This window comes from Ips typographus, linkage group LG7 (genome assembly GCF_016097725.1).
Source record: "Ips typographus isolate SLU linkage group LG7, UJ_Ityp_2.0, whole genome shotgun sequence".
NCBI classification, from domain to species: domain Eukaryota; kingdom Metazoa; phylum Arthropoda; class Insecta; order Coleoptera; family Curculionidae; genus Ips; species Ips typographus.
Genome location: NC_138428.1, coordinates 2140806 through 2155613, shown reverse-complemented (window position 1 = coordinate 2155613; position 14808 = coordinate 2140806). Strand labels below are relative to the sequence as shown.

Below are 14808 nucleotides of genomic sequence, written 5' to 3'. Positions count from 1 at the left end.
AAGAGTACAATAAAACAATCATTATTGCACTAGTGACTGTAAAATCTGTCATTACGTAACTCAAAGTTAGAGTTAAAAATTGATAATTTCTGTGTTAATCGTAGATAAAATATTGTACAATACTCAAATTAATGAACTCGTGTGATTACCGCTACTCGTCGCAATGCTTCTCACTCGTGACTAAAAATGCTCATACCACACTAGTAATGTAAATAACTATTATATGGAAAGATAAAGCTTTAAAAACAGTAATAAATGTAAATGTAACTTGTAATATTGCCATTTATAGACTAATTTTGACAGAACTTTTGTTTAAACTGACACTGTTGCAGATGCGTAGGCCTACTATACCCATTAAATTGTGTACCTACTCCCTACACACACCTCCCTATCACCAGGTATCTAGTGACGTTCTAGAAGGATGTTTTAAAGATAAATAGTGTTCGGTCATAGAACTTAATATGGCTACAACCTTTTCTCTTCCAAAACTTATATCTCGAGCATAATAGGTCCGTGTGTGTTTTGCCAACAGAAAAAAAAATAAGGCAACATAGAGGGAGTAAGGAAATGAAGGAATATGAATCTCCGGGGAGCAAAAAGGACCGTGCTCCTAATTGCCGATGGTGTAAGAGAGATAGCGATACGCCTCGCCGGACAAGTCTTGCATATATGATGATAGAGATACGGGGAATAGGGGAAGAAAATTAGACATTTTGTTTTCTTTGTCTCGAGGAAGGGTGGATACGGGGCAACGTTTCCCCCACTTGCCGTTCCGGCAAATTCCACGGCCGTTTTATGATCTGACCGGGCGTTTTAATTAAATTCCAATTAAAAGCCGATGGGGTTGAGCCGCTCCCAATTATATGGGAAGAAAACGGTTACGAAATATCCATTATCCTAAATCCATATAAAAGGAAATATCTCCAATAGGATTTGAATCAAAGCCCGGCCAATGACGGATCGTATCGATTGAGCTCTAAATGGGCCCATTTAGCCCGGGTGTGTATTTGGACTCCCTTTACCCTCCACCCCCGCCCCATATCTCGGGCTGCTGCGATACATTAAGGCGTGCTAAATTATCTTCGTTTCGGCTCGGGCGCGGATGGAAATAGTTTCTGTCTCTTTCCGTTTATTGTGATTGAATATGGAGGTTGGATACCGGAGAAAAATGGGCTTTTGTTGTTCTCGGTTTTGCGGTGTCAAGGGCGTGAATCACCTCAAGATTACTGAACATGAAGCAGGTTTCAAGCTTCGTCTTGCAAAACTGCTCAGAATCTCAAATTATATCTTATATCTTAGAGTTTCTTAAATACGCAACCTGGAATGATCTTTGGGGAGTTTTCATACTAAATATGACATTTTCTAGTCGGTTCTGAACGATCTGACCATTCCGATCTCAATTCAATAAGGACAGCGCTTCACCACTTCATTGAACCTACAATGGAGGCTTTGGAGAGAGGCAAGAAATTCTGCTGGCACTTTATGGACTTCTCTAAGGAAAACTAGAAAAATATGGAAAGCGTTGCTTATTCTTGGCTAAAATCATATTTACCACGTAGAACGCAAAGTGTTTTAAGTTGTCTAATCACAAGAACATACCAGTTGATATTACTCGCGGAGTGCCATTCTTGGTCCACTTTAATTCACAATAATTTGTCTTAATGATCTTGCGTTGATCAAATTATGCTGATGATATAAACTTGTTAATGCATTCAGAAACATTGGTTTTGTTTGAGGAATTGTGTAGATATCACTTCAAGAACGTAGAGGGATGGTTCAGCCAGAACGTCTTACTCTAAATGTTGATAAAACTCATTTAACATTTTGTTGGAACTTTCAGAAAGCATAACTCTTAGTGACAAAACTATATCAGTAAGCACTAATACCAGAATGTTCGGACTAGACTTGAATTTATATTCTGAAGCCATCTTTCAGGAAGTCCTAGAAGAACATATCCTGGGCGTTAAGGTGAATGGTGTATGGGTCAACAATATTCGTTATGCGGACGATACAGTTCTAATTGCAGATAACATGAAGGATTTGCGGGATATGTTTGGGACTGACTTGTTACTCGAAAACCACAAGAATTTCAAAACTCAAGCCTAACATATGAGAATCAACCAATAGAGCGAGTAAATAAATTTAAATATCTAGGAACGTGGCTGTGTGAATCAGACACAGAAATCAGATGCCGGATTGAAAATGCGTTCATGAATTCAAAAAGGTGCTCACCAATACTGATTTCGATTTTGGCTTGAGAATTAGATTTGTCAAATGCTATGTCTGAGACAGTGTTGCTTTATGGCATGGAAGGATGGACACTGAGCATTATGAACAAGCTGGAAGCATTCGAGAAGTGGGTCTATAGGCGTGTACTGAGGATTCCATGGACTGCAATAAGAACCAACGATGAGGTCTTGAGAATAATGAGTAAAGACCGCCAACTGTTAGACACCATTTAACGTTGAAAAACAGCATACCTGGGCCACGTAATACGCAACGAGAGATACCAATTCCTGCAATTGAAAATTGAGGGGAAGATTGAAGTAAAGAGAGGAATCGGCAGGAAAAAGATGTCATGGCTTTGCAACGTTAGGCAGTGGACAGAACTGAAGACAATGCAAGAACTAATGCATGCCATATGTAATAAGGAAGAGTGGACAAATATGATCGCAAGCATCCATTAATGGACACGCAGCAGAAGAAGAAGAAGACAAATTTTAAGGTTTTAGTTAAACTGGCCAACCCAATTTCTTAAATCAAAACATAAATAACGCGAGAGTATTAATAAAGGGCCGTCCCAGCCAAAGGGTATGAAATATGAACGTTTTTTTATGACAGGTACCGGAAAGGCCTTTTATAAAAAAAAGCGTCGAAATTAGGGGAGATCGGGGACGCGGACCGAGGAGAGACCGGTGCGGCAATGACAATTTTGATAAATCGACGTAGACTTTAGGTAGGACCTGGAGATTCTTGGCACGTAGTCGAAACAGTTTCGCAGTGTATACGTTTTCATGGCAATATTTTTTAGGGGAATCGCTTCAGTCTATGGCTCTAAATTGTTAGAGCCCACAAACCAGGCAAAATGAATTATTACTACGATGACTCAGCGAGGGCTGTAAAGAAATTTTCTTTTGGATATCATGTGCCTGTCAATTAAAATCACTTGCCAATAGCACGTGCTTGTATATCGGAGATCCAATATGCCCCGAAGTCAGTTTTCTATATTTCTATTTTCCATTTTGCCTAATAGGTTTTTCAATTTTGTGAATTCGCTGCTGCTGTTCGATATCTCCGACAGCTCAGACGTCCTGGGTCCGAAATAATAAGACTGATGATGGGGTAGGTGTTTGCAAATGTCGCTACAAAACGGCCGCCAGTCAATTCCTCACTCCACTCACTCCAAGTAATAAAATTTAAATCGAATCAAAATCACAACTAAGACACATAACATGATGCACATCCCAGATTAACCATCCAGGGCATAACTTGAAAAAAGCTTACAAGGTGTAGAAAAAACATGGCGGAATTGACTGAAACAACCCAACTTAGGTGGCTGCGGCCTTCTAGCTCGCCCCCTATACATATATTTGTATGTAAATAAAAAGGTCACGGGGTGGCACAGGTGCGCTATATGTCAACCGCAAGATGGAGAGCTCCCTTTATTTTTTAGCGGCGACACATTCCAAGTAATAAGTTTGGACGGCCGCGTAGGGCGGAGGGACGCATTAAAACTTCCGCCCCGCTTACTTTTATTTGCTGGGGGTTGTTTCTGAAACAGAAATTTACATTCGTTTTAATGAAATTGTTGCCAAAATGCAACGCTGTGGAAACGACCTGCACATACAACTTTCTTCATAATTTGATCTAGTATGATACACACTTTATTATAAAGTGTCTTGGAATTTATTTAAATTTAGAGTAGTAGAGTAGTTGTTAATATGGAAAACTTTACAGAAAAGGACAAAACTAACATTTGTAACAAATGAGCAACTTAAATTTAATTTTTTTTGCCTTATTAGGCGACATCTAGTGGTATTTATAAGAGCAATGAAATTCATGGAAACTGCAATTCAAGCCGTTCAGTTTATTCAATTGCATCTTAATTAATCTTGTAATTTGTTACTGATAAGGAAATTTGACTTCTGGTGATATAGTATTTAGTTTTAGAGCTACAGCCAGTAGGAATAGTAAGGTCAATTAAAAATAGATAAAAACACTAAAGTAAACTCAACTACGTTAAAGAAACGTTGTACTAAAACGCATCCGAACATTGATTTTAGGAGATTGAACAACGATAAAATAAAGTAAAAATATCGCCTAAATCAACGTTGAATTAACTTGCAACAGCAACGTTCATTTGCAAATGTAATTCAACCTTTGCAAGTAATATTTATCAACGTCTATTCAACGTTATTACCTACTAAGCAAAACTACCTCGAAAAAACGTTGATTTTGATAAATACGTTGTTGTACAAATGTAATAAAACGTTGATTCATGTTAGTCATCAATGTTAAATGTTAAACCGATGTAAATTATAAAGTTGGCAAAACAAAAACAATCTTAATTTAGCATTTTTTTGGGAGCTAAAAGACCGACAAAACGACCGGAAGTAGTCGAACCCAGGTCCCCTTCTCTCCCCCCTGGAAACAAACCCAAACCGTTTTAACTGCGCCGCTTAAGCGGAAAACGCCGATCGGGGATTAATTTAGATTGATCCAGGAGGGCAGTAGTGGACATAGGAATTGATTAGGCAATCTGTTTTAACGTGTCCGGTCGACTCGGCCATGTCCGGTCGTAGGAGGGGGAAATGGAAGGCTTTGAGCCGATTGGTTTTTCCAAAGCAAATTTTTCGCCCTTCTTATTTAAAGTAGCAATAACGTTAATTACAAGCTTCTAGTTGGTTTGTGTCTTGCCTGCCATTGAAAAAAGATTAAAGTTCTGGTCAAAGTGGAAGGACAAACAAAAAGCGAAACTAACATAGTGACACTGGCAGGTCGGAAGGAAAGGGGGGGTCCGATTGGTATTCACCGCTCTTTGCGCGTCAAATTCGATTCTCGCATACGCGAAAATGAGATGCAGGAGAATCATCAAAGGCACAAAAGCTTTTTCGAATGCCCGAGGGCGGCAATTTCGAGATTTCGTTCTATATTTTCGTCGCCGCCGCCTCGGCTTCGTTTGCGTAAAAAATTGGGCGCTTTTTACGACGATTGCTTCTCTCTCTCGAAAAGGAGCTTATCGTGTTTGTGTTTATTTTGGATTATATTGGGAATCCGCTTCGGTCCGACTTAGCTGGATTGGGACGTCGTCTATAACTCTCAAAATCATACTCAAAAAGTACACTGGTTTTCTAAAAAATTATCAAAAATACATTTAAAGTTTCTATTATGTTAGCATCAATTGACAGTACTTTTTTTCTAGTTTTTCTTCACCTCAAAATTTCATTTAAATTAAAAATATGTATAAATCTTGAATTCATCAGAAATTTTGAATAAAGTCAACATAATATTAACTTTTATTGAAATTTTTGACTAATTGACTGAAATCCAAATAAAACAAATAACGAAACATTAGACGACAAATTTGAAAGCATCATCCTGTAGCTGGAAAACAGTGGCAATGTAAATATGCTTTCAGTTTTGGGATATCTCTGCAAATAATGTTAGAAATTAATAGAAACAAAAAATCCAAATTTCAGTTTTTTTTTCGAATATCTTTGGAACTAAACTGCTTAAAACCTCGCTATTTCGACACGAATCAACAGATTCGCGGTTTGGACTGTCATTGGGCTTAGTTTATTGGCTTTTTATTTACATAAAAAAATTTTGATTTAATGTACTTTAACTGCCTTATACAGGGTGTGAAAGAAATGCGTGCAAAAAGTGAAATTTTCAAGTAAACTTCTCGTCAAAAAGAATGGGACACCAAAATTTTTGGTAATTTTTGAGCGGAGGTTTCTTCAAATTGATTCATTCGATTTTAATAATTTTTTGAGGGTTAACAGGTATTTTCTTCCTCTTTCTGGTGACCTAAATAATTATGTTTAAAAGTTTTTACGGATCCCAGTATACAGAGTGTGACTGAGGTGTCTGTCATTTTTCGCAAAATTTTTATTTTTTTTCAAAATAACCTTAATCGAGCCTTGTGGTCAATATCTCTAGTTATTTTCGTCAGTTTGGTGATTAAGAACCGATTACAAATTGTATTAAAAAATTTCAAAAATGGAGTTATTTTTACTTTTCATGTTATTAATTTAACCATTTTTTTAAGTCTTTTATGGGAGACGAAAGGGATTAGGAAGGTTACACTTAAAACTACCCAATTTAAGTAAAAAGCTTAATCTGACTGATACAGAATTACAGGGTGACGCAAATAAAACTTTGAAAACAAAATAAAAAATGGCAATAAAGAATTAAGAACACCAATAAGAAAGAGAGAAAAAACAACATTTCTGACCAATCAAAAACTATGATCACGTAGCATAAGTTCATATGTGAAGCATTTGCGAAAATGGCAGCATGGTTGGTAATGTGTGATTGGCCAAAAGAAAAACTGCAAGCTGAAAGTTGCTTTTTTGACCAATCACAGCCGAGATGTCAAACAAGATATGTCACTTTCACGTGATTATCGTTTTCAAGTTAACCCTCATTTTTACCATCGTATTTTGAACCACGATTAAGTTGAGTTTGGTTTTGAACTTGTGAAAATCATCTGAACTACACTTAACTTAAGCTTGGCTTAAAGTACGACGGTGCAATAACCCCTAAGCTGACTAAACTAATAATTAATTTAAGACTTGTACACTGTTTGACAGCTGTCAAACGTCATGTTTGAAGACAAATATGACCAACTAAATGATTTACAGCTTCGTCTATTTTTGATCTCAATTCTTGAAAGCAAGTAACGGAGGTATCAAGGAAAGTGTTGCTAGAATGTGCCACAATTGGTGAACAATGGCAAGTTTCCGTCACATTCTCTGTATGTTTCTCTTCTTTCGTTTCGAGAATACGGTTTCTGATGTGAAAGTTTCTCCTTCCTGATTAGAGCCACCAGTTTGGCAACAAAAAAAAAACCTGAACAGAATAAAAATATTTTTCGTTTTCTCCCACCTACACGGACGTAATTATCTACGCCCCTGAATCCAATTTCTCCCCGGTCATCCCCCCCTTTCGTCTTGCGTCGCTAAAGATTATTATAAGAAAACTGCCGCCCGGATCTAATGGCTTTTCTCCCCTCGGACCACACATGAGTTTTTATCTTTGTTTAACCAGCGGAAACGCTTGCTAATAAGTTTTCTCTCTTTTTTTTAGTCCGATCTAAAAGAATTTTTCGGCCATCCTCTGTTTTTCTATTAATGCGATGCGTAATTTATGCATAGGGTAGGGTTGTAACCCTACGCTAATATTGGATAGGAAACAAATGGGTTTTTTATGCCCATATCGTTTTTTTCTACACGTGTAAGAACAAAGGCGATATTACCCGAAGAAAAAGCATAACAAAGGGTGGGTTAACTAGTGAGCAGATAACCGTAACATTCCGAATGGGTCGTTTAAAAATGCGGATTTTTTTCTCATAGTTTGGTGGGTAAGGGTTGGTTTTATTTATCGTTTTTTTTCTAAAGGGCTCATTATGCGGAATTAGTCGCGGTAATTACGAGGGTTGGGATTAGAAAACGCAGCAAAAAACCGTCTGAGGTTTTAATTTCAGAGTAATATTACCGTCAAAGCCCTTTTTTGCAATTTCTGCCTTCGCCTTTCGATTCGTCCCTTAGGAGGGCCCCTCCGGTCGTAAAAACTTTCTACTGGCCCTTTCGTCCTTAATTTCGACGATCATATATGCCCTTATGGACCTTTAGGCGTTGTGTTGTGATTACGAAACAAAACGTGTTTCAGTTTTTTTTATGTTGTATTAGCACAAACCGAAATAAATCACTTGCACAACATAAATGAGGCCCGTAAGTTATTATGACATAAAACCCTATTAAAGTTGCGTTGATAACCAAAGTGTAGAAAAACTACTAGTTTTCATAAATAAATTAAATTTTTTCAAAGTACATACTTGTATCAAACTTTTCTTATTTAGAAAAATAAAAATCACTCTATAGGTAGTGAATACTGTGTTATTTTAAAACGCTATAATGCAAAAAAGAAACATTTTTGTCACAGAAGTTTGACACAAAAATAGCAAAGGCAGTATTTACCATGAAATATCAAAAATTTCCTGTATACTGAACCTGGCATTAGGGATTTTTGCTACTGTCGCAATTTGTTCTTTTATAGTATGGGTAACAATAATTAGGTAAGATAATCTTGAATCGCTTGAAGCAAACATAGCTTTAGCATTATTATTATTATTATTTATTATACATATATTAAATTATTATTATTTTTTAAATCTTACTTTGCTGGTTAGCCTTAAAAAACAAGGTAAGTTTACGAAAAACGAGTCTTCATTATTTAATAATAATTACGTTCTCAAACTCAAAATGGCATCAATTGCATATGTATATGATATGTCTATATTTCTCAATAGTTTTGGAAGTACAATGTTGTCAAAACTAAATATGTCAACGTTGCTATTTTAGATCAAATTTTCTGATATTTTTCACTATTTAGTAACATTCCTATACTTATTTTAGACCATTTAGTTTAATTTAATTTAGTTTTCTTTTTCAAGTAGAAGTTAAGGTATGTACTTGTCAACCTGTTACTACACAGCCATTTACATTTATTGTAGAAGTATTCCATTATTATAGATATAGGCTAATTACAAATTAATTGTTTCTGACCTACCACACAAATTTAAAAACAAAATGCCCACAAAATGCTTTAATTTGATTTAAGATAGTTCGCTGTATTAAACTTAAAGTAAGAAAATTCTTACCTAACTTTTAATGCATGCCCGGATGCCCAAAATTATTCCTCTTCTTAAAAAAATAATATTTAATGTATTGATAATACATACGAATAATAAATCAATCAAATCTCAATCAACAAGCATTTTTGAGCCTTCTTTCTTCCAAACCTATAGTGGATGCTCCACGAGAAACTTGTTCTGCACGTTATAGGCAATACCTTAGTCAATCTGGAGTTTCTTCAGGTCCTCAGCGACCAGGTTACCCAAGTTAAGTCAGAGGACAACTTCTGGATTCGTTTGCAAAGTTATTCAAACCACTCTACTGGTTGGTGGTTCTTGTCGAGGAAATAGTGGTAATAGAAATAGCAGATCTCAGCAGTCTGCTTATGCCAGCAGAAGCTCAGAAGGACAGATCTTACTCAGCTCCTGCATGATCTTCTAGTGGAAATCACCCAGGACAAGTTGGTGGAGGTTCATAAGGCTAATCTGGAGGACTTTTTCTAACAGGTCTTCTTCTTCTTTCTAATATGGATACATCTTATTAGGCTACTGCCTGTTTATTACCACCACGGCTTCTCCGGGGGACGAGGTCCAGAATTCTCTCTAGCGCTTTGGTGGACTTCCTACTAGATTATTAAATTTTGCTTTTTTGATGAGTCTGTTTTCCTGTCTGTTTTACAAGTTTATTCCAGAGACTTCTTCTCCGTCTCACCCATCGTCCTTTGTCCTGTATTCTTCAGCATTGTATTCTAATGCCGTCATTTTGTACTCTAACGTATAAAGTTTTTCCTTATATGCTTCTAATGCCCATTTCAGCGACAATTCCAAGTCGAGTAAAAGTGGTACAAATAAGTTGTACTTAAAATCGACGTTGAAATTTGAATGTGACAGATCAGGTATAAAATAACACAATCTAAACTAAACTTATCTAAACTATCCTTAGACTCAGCTTAGCCAATGTTGGGGAAACGGACATTAAAGTCTTAATGTTAACTGTTCTTATGTACTAAGAAAAGCTTAGTCTTAAATTGAACTTATTTTGAACATTTTTTATCTTTAAGAAGCCAACTATTGGACTTTTTGGGCTTTTTCTTTTTTTTTTCTAATACCGCAGCGATATTTTTCTGTTTCAAATAATGTAATGAAGGATTTGAGTTATGGCCTTATTAAATCGCTTTGTTTTTCCCCTCTAGAACGCGCTGTTTTATGTGTTTTTATTATATCGCGTCTTAAGGGTAGTCCAGTGGCAGCCCTTGATTTTTTCACCGAAATAGGGTGGTTCGAGCCCTTGTCTTCGACGTACGAAAACTCTCTTACACGCGAGGCATATAAGTGGGGGCGAATTCACGAAGGGTGGTTTTGTTTTTGCGAAGGAATTAAACTTACGGTGTCGCGATGGGGGGATGAAAAGAGGGACTGGAATAAAAATGGATGACGGTTGCCATTTTGGATAGATTCTGTTATTGGGAACTTTCTCGGATTCTTTTAGCTAAGAAAATGCTTTTAGGCAGTATTCACATTACTTTACTTTCGTTATGTTATTTATTCATCTAGTGACAGAACTTTACAATGTTTATAATTGTAAAAACTAATGGAGTAAGTATAGAACATCTAAATGAACCCCGGAAAGTGAGTTTATTCCCAGTTTTTACGTTTGGTTTAACTTTTATTATTATACTATGTTATATAATAACTTTATAGCAAAACAATAATTAGCAACATCTTCACTTTAAACAGAAAGTTAATAAGTAAAAAAGAATTACAAAAAATAGTTTTATTCAGAATTTTATATGGAATCCAAAAATAAAACAAAAAAGACGATTCTACTACAAAATAAATGACATTTCGTATTAAAAATGCACATCAAACTCTCCACTCAAAACTACTCACTGAATAAAAAATTAACAGAATTTATTATATAGGTAGAATAAACTGTTCAAATTATACACTTGCAAATTCAGGACATCTTGAATAACATAGCGATTTAAGGGGTAATGGGAGTATTTATTTTATTTTGAAAATAATACCACAAAGAATCACATTCTGAACCACACTTAAACTTGGTTTAAACTTAGCTTAAAGTCCACGATGCACATGGCGGTAAGGAGGGTAATTAGGGAAACTGCAATTTTCAGAAATAGATGATTGTTCGTTGCATAACTATTTTAGGGGATATTGCACCGTCATACTTTAAATCAAGTAGTCCAGACTGTAACAATAACGATGAAACGAATCACAGTCTGAATCACACTTAAACTTAGTTTAAAGTCGACGGTGCAAATGGAGGTAAGGAATCAATTAGGAAAACTGCAATTTTCAGAAATAGATGCTTGTTCGTTGCATAGCTATTTAAGGGGATATTGCACTGTCATACTTTAAACCAAGTTTAAGTTAAGGGTGGTTCAGACTGAGAAAATAGCGGTAAAAAAAGTCACATTCTAAACCGACTTAAATTGAGTTAAACTCAGCATAAAGTTGATGGTGCAAATGGCGGTAAGGAATCAATTAGAAAAACTGTAATTTAGAGATGTAAATTATTGTTTGTTGCACAGCTATTTAAAGGGGTATTGCACACTCATACTTTAAACCAAGTAGTTCAGACTGTAACAATAACAATGAATAGAATCGCAGTCTGAACCACACTTAAACTTGGTTTAAACTTAGCTTAAAGTCGACGGTGCATATGACACAATAAATAAGAAGACATTAATGACATCGATGTCATTGATGTCTTCTTATTTATTTAAGTGTAAATGTGTAATAAAATTAACTTTTGCCTACTTTTAACACTGTTTTTACTTCAGTTGCAACTTTGACATATGAAGTGACACTTCTCCAAACTTTTTTGACAATAATGACGTAATTTGTCACTTTATGTAATTAAGTGTGTTTAATACTTTGATCCACTGTTTTTTTAACCGCAATTTTGTAGAAAAATGTGTTACCCAAAATAAAGAAGTTACGAAAAGTAAAACGTTATGTTATTGTCACTATTAACTCTAAATAAGACTAACTACTCCTCCAAGTAACCAAATGTTGTGGTTTTTAGGCCCAAACAACTATATAATTTGCTTAGTTACTCACCAATTTTTAGAAGTAGATTAACTGATCACGGTAAAAAAACACATCAATTCGTCTCGAATCAACCAGCAAAACTACCCAGACAAGCCGTTTTGGAACAACTAAAGGTGCAAAAACCTGGCCCTATCTTTACCCCATTTTTCTATCCCTTACCTACCCAACACCGTGTGTTCTCAAAAAAAAAAGACCGATCGACAATCGAACTATTATCGATTACCCCTACAATGTGCAACGACCAAATTCCGCACGGAATCCTATTCATAAAAAATGCGACCCTCCAGTTTTTTGCACCCTCGGAATCGCGACCCCACGGATATTCCACCCCACGGCCCGTTTTTTCTGCGTCCCCCTTAACTTGCGGTGGGTTTGATGACTGATACAGTGTCGTACGTTAAAATCGTGCATTTTTCTACCAAAAATCCATTAAAGTAGTAGCGACCTAAGGAAGTTCCAATCTAACACGTTAAGTTAGAATTCCTGTTGGTTGATTGAAAAGTTTGCTAGTTGACTAGGATGGGTTGTGGAAGACTGATTGATTCTGATACGCCACTGGTGATCCGTTTCCAATCAACTTATTTAGGGCTGAAATAAGGAAAAAAACGTCACTAACGGCATTAATTCCCGGCGATATTTCTGGACCACATGAGGCTTTACTACTGTAATCCCGGGACTTTTTTTGTAATTTTTTTTTTGGTCATAGACGGTCATTCATTAAATGCTGCTTTTAACCTTAATGGTCACTAATCTGATTGTTATGCGTCAGTTGGTCTTTTTTTGGGGATTTGACTGACAAAGGGAGTAGCGTTTTCCCATTCCCTCGTCCATTAAAAATTTACGCTAAAAACACACACCCCCAATTTTAAGATCGCGTCGAAATCAGGCAAAAGCCCCTTTTTTTCTCTCGTTTCCCTGTCTAAATGGGAAATATTTTAAAAGCTCTCTACATGCTACTTTTTTGCCCGATGTCGTTCATGCGTGAATTTTAAAAGCTGGCGGGTTTTGTGAAGAGTTTTTGGTATTGGGAGGAGAGGGGAGGTTTTTCTTTTTTCGACCCCTGTAATCGGGTTTGTTGGAACGCTTTGAAAAACACCCTTAGCCGAAAGCAAAGAGATTAATTAAAATTCCTACAAAGCTTAGGAAACTTCATCAATTAGTCTGGATGCACATTAGGAATTGGACTGAAGATTTAATGGATGTAACAGTAATTTGGAATATTTCAATTCAAGCAACTTACTCTTGTTTATACAGGATGTACGAAAGCATACAGTTATTTGTTACTCAAATACTCTAAATCTCTTAAAAATTTTGATATTCTTAAGCTTACAATTGAAAACACTCTGTATAGAATTTTATGCGCAACTTTGCCTCCATTTAACCTCCATCAACTATAGTTTCTGAGATAACAATGCTGATGCATCGAATGTGTAACACCCCGTATAAAACAAACGTTATGTCCTTTAAAAGGACATAACTCTACTTAATATGTTTTTTTTTATTATTAATTATACTAACTATTTTTTGGTCTACGCCAAATTTCACATAAAACACTAAATATCTCAGAAACAGTACCACCCTGTAACCACATAAACACCCTTAAGTGTTGTGGGACGATAGTAATTTGTTTAATAAATCAATTAAAAAATTATACACAAAAGTGTTATCTAATTGTAACAAAATCTGTGTAATTTTGACATATGACAAACTTGTTTTCATAACATTCTGTGTCTCAATTGAAACAAACATCAGTTCTTAATTCTTTTTGTTCTATAATGTAGTGGCTCGATTAAAACTTGGGTCACCCAGTATAGTATTTCTTAATTAAGTAAAAAAAAATATAACAACATTTTACAAGTAAATTAGGCTATAAAAAAACTGCTATTTACAAACAGTATTACCACCATCAGGGGTAGAAAAAAAACGCGTTTAATAACTCACCATTGAATGCAAATCGAGAGTTTTTTGCTCCCTAACGAAGCCACCCTCGCGTTTTCCACCCCTGCGATCCGGCCTACAGTCGCCCAAGCAAAGTAACAGTCCCGTTTTTTAAGTTCGAACCTTAATAAGCGCACTTCAAGAATTCGCTGTTGGACCGTTATCATCTCGAACCCCCTCAAAAGAAAAATCTATATCGGCTCGAATGTGTGTATATCTAAGATATGTGCTAGTTGGAAGGGTGGAGATTTTGGTGGAAATAAGATTTGCTTATACGGTTTTGGTACTAAATTTGTAATGAAGGTTTTGGGAGTTTTAGAAATTTTGTTACCCACGAAGCTAGAGTATAGCTACTGGTGGAAATTTTAAAAATTAGGCTATATAAGAACCTACCCTAAAGCAACAATGGAGGCCATTCTTCACCTCACACCTTTACACTTGGACCACTGTTTTTGAAACTAAAATAGGGGTGATTTTTGGAACATTCTAGAAAAAGAGACTTTATTTTTTCAATTCTTGCTAAAGGTAGAAAGGAAGTTAATTCTCAAACACATACATAATATGAAAACGAAAAGGGTTAGTAGATTCATTGTTAAATGCCTAAATGTATCATGAAGACATTTAAAAAACGTTATTTGGAATTTGTAGGAACTAAATCAGATTTACAATTATCAGTTTTTAAGACAATTTGACAAACGTTGAAAAGTTATCATAAATTAATCACAAAAGGAAATAAAAAAAAGTGTGGTTCCGCCCGGGATCGAACCGGGGACCTTCTGCGTGTAAAGCAGACGTGATAACCGCTACACTACGGAACCGATATTAATCTTTGCTTATAACTTCTAAAATAACATCGCGGAAATTGTATGTGCTAAATTATTGCAAATAATAAAAATTTGTAATCGAAATAAGATAATACCAATACATCAAATCGAGTT

At 35.8% G+C, this 14808-nt stretch overlaps 1 non-coding gene across 1 annotated transcript; it reads right to left on the bottom strand.

Moving 5' to 3' along the window:
* Window positions 1-14615: 14615 nt before the first annotated feature.
* On the bottom strand, window positions 14616-14688 carry TRNAV-UAC (transfer RNA valine (anticodon UAC)). The gene has a single exon. It is a non-coding gene; the product is annotated as a tRNA-Val (tRNA).
* Between the last annotated feature and the right edge of the window lie 120 nt (window positions 14689-14808).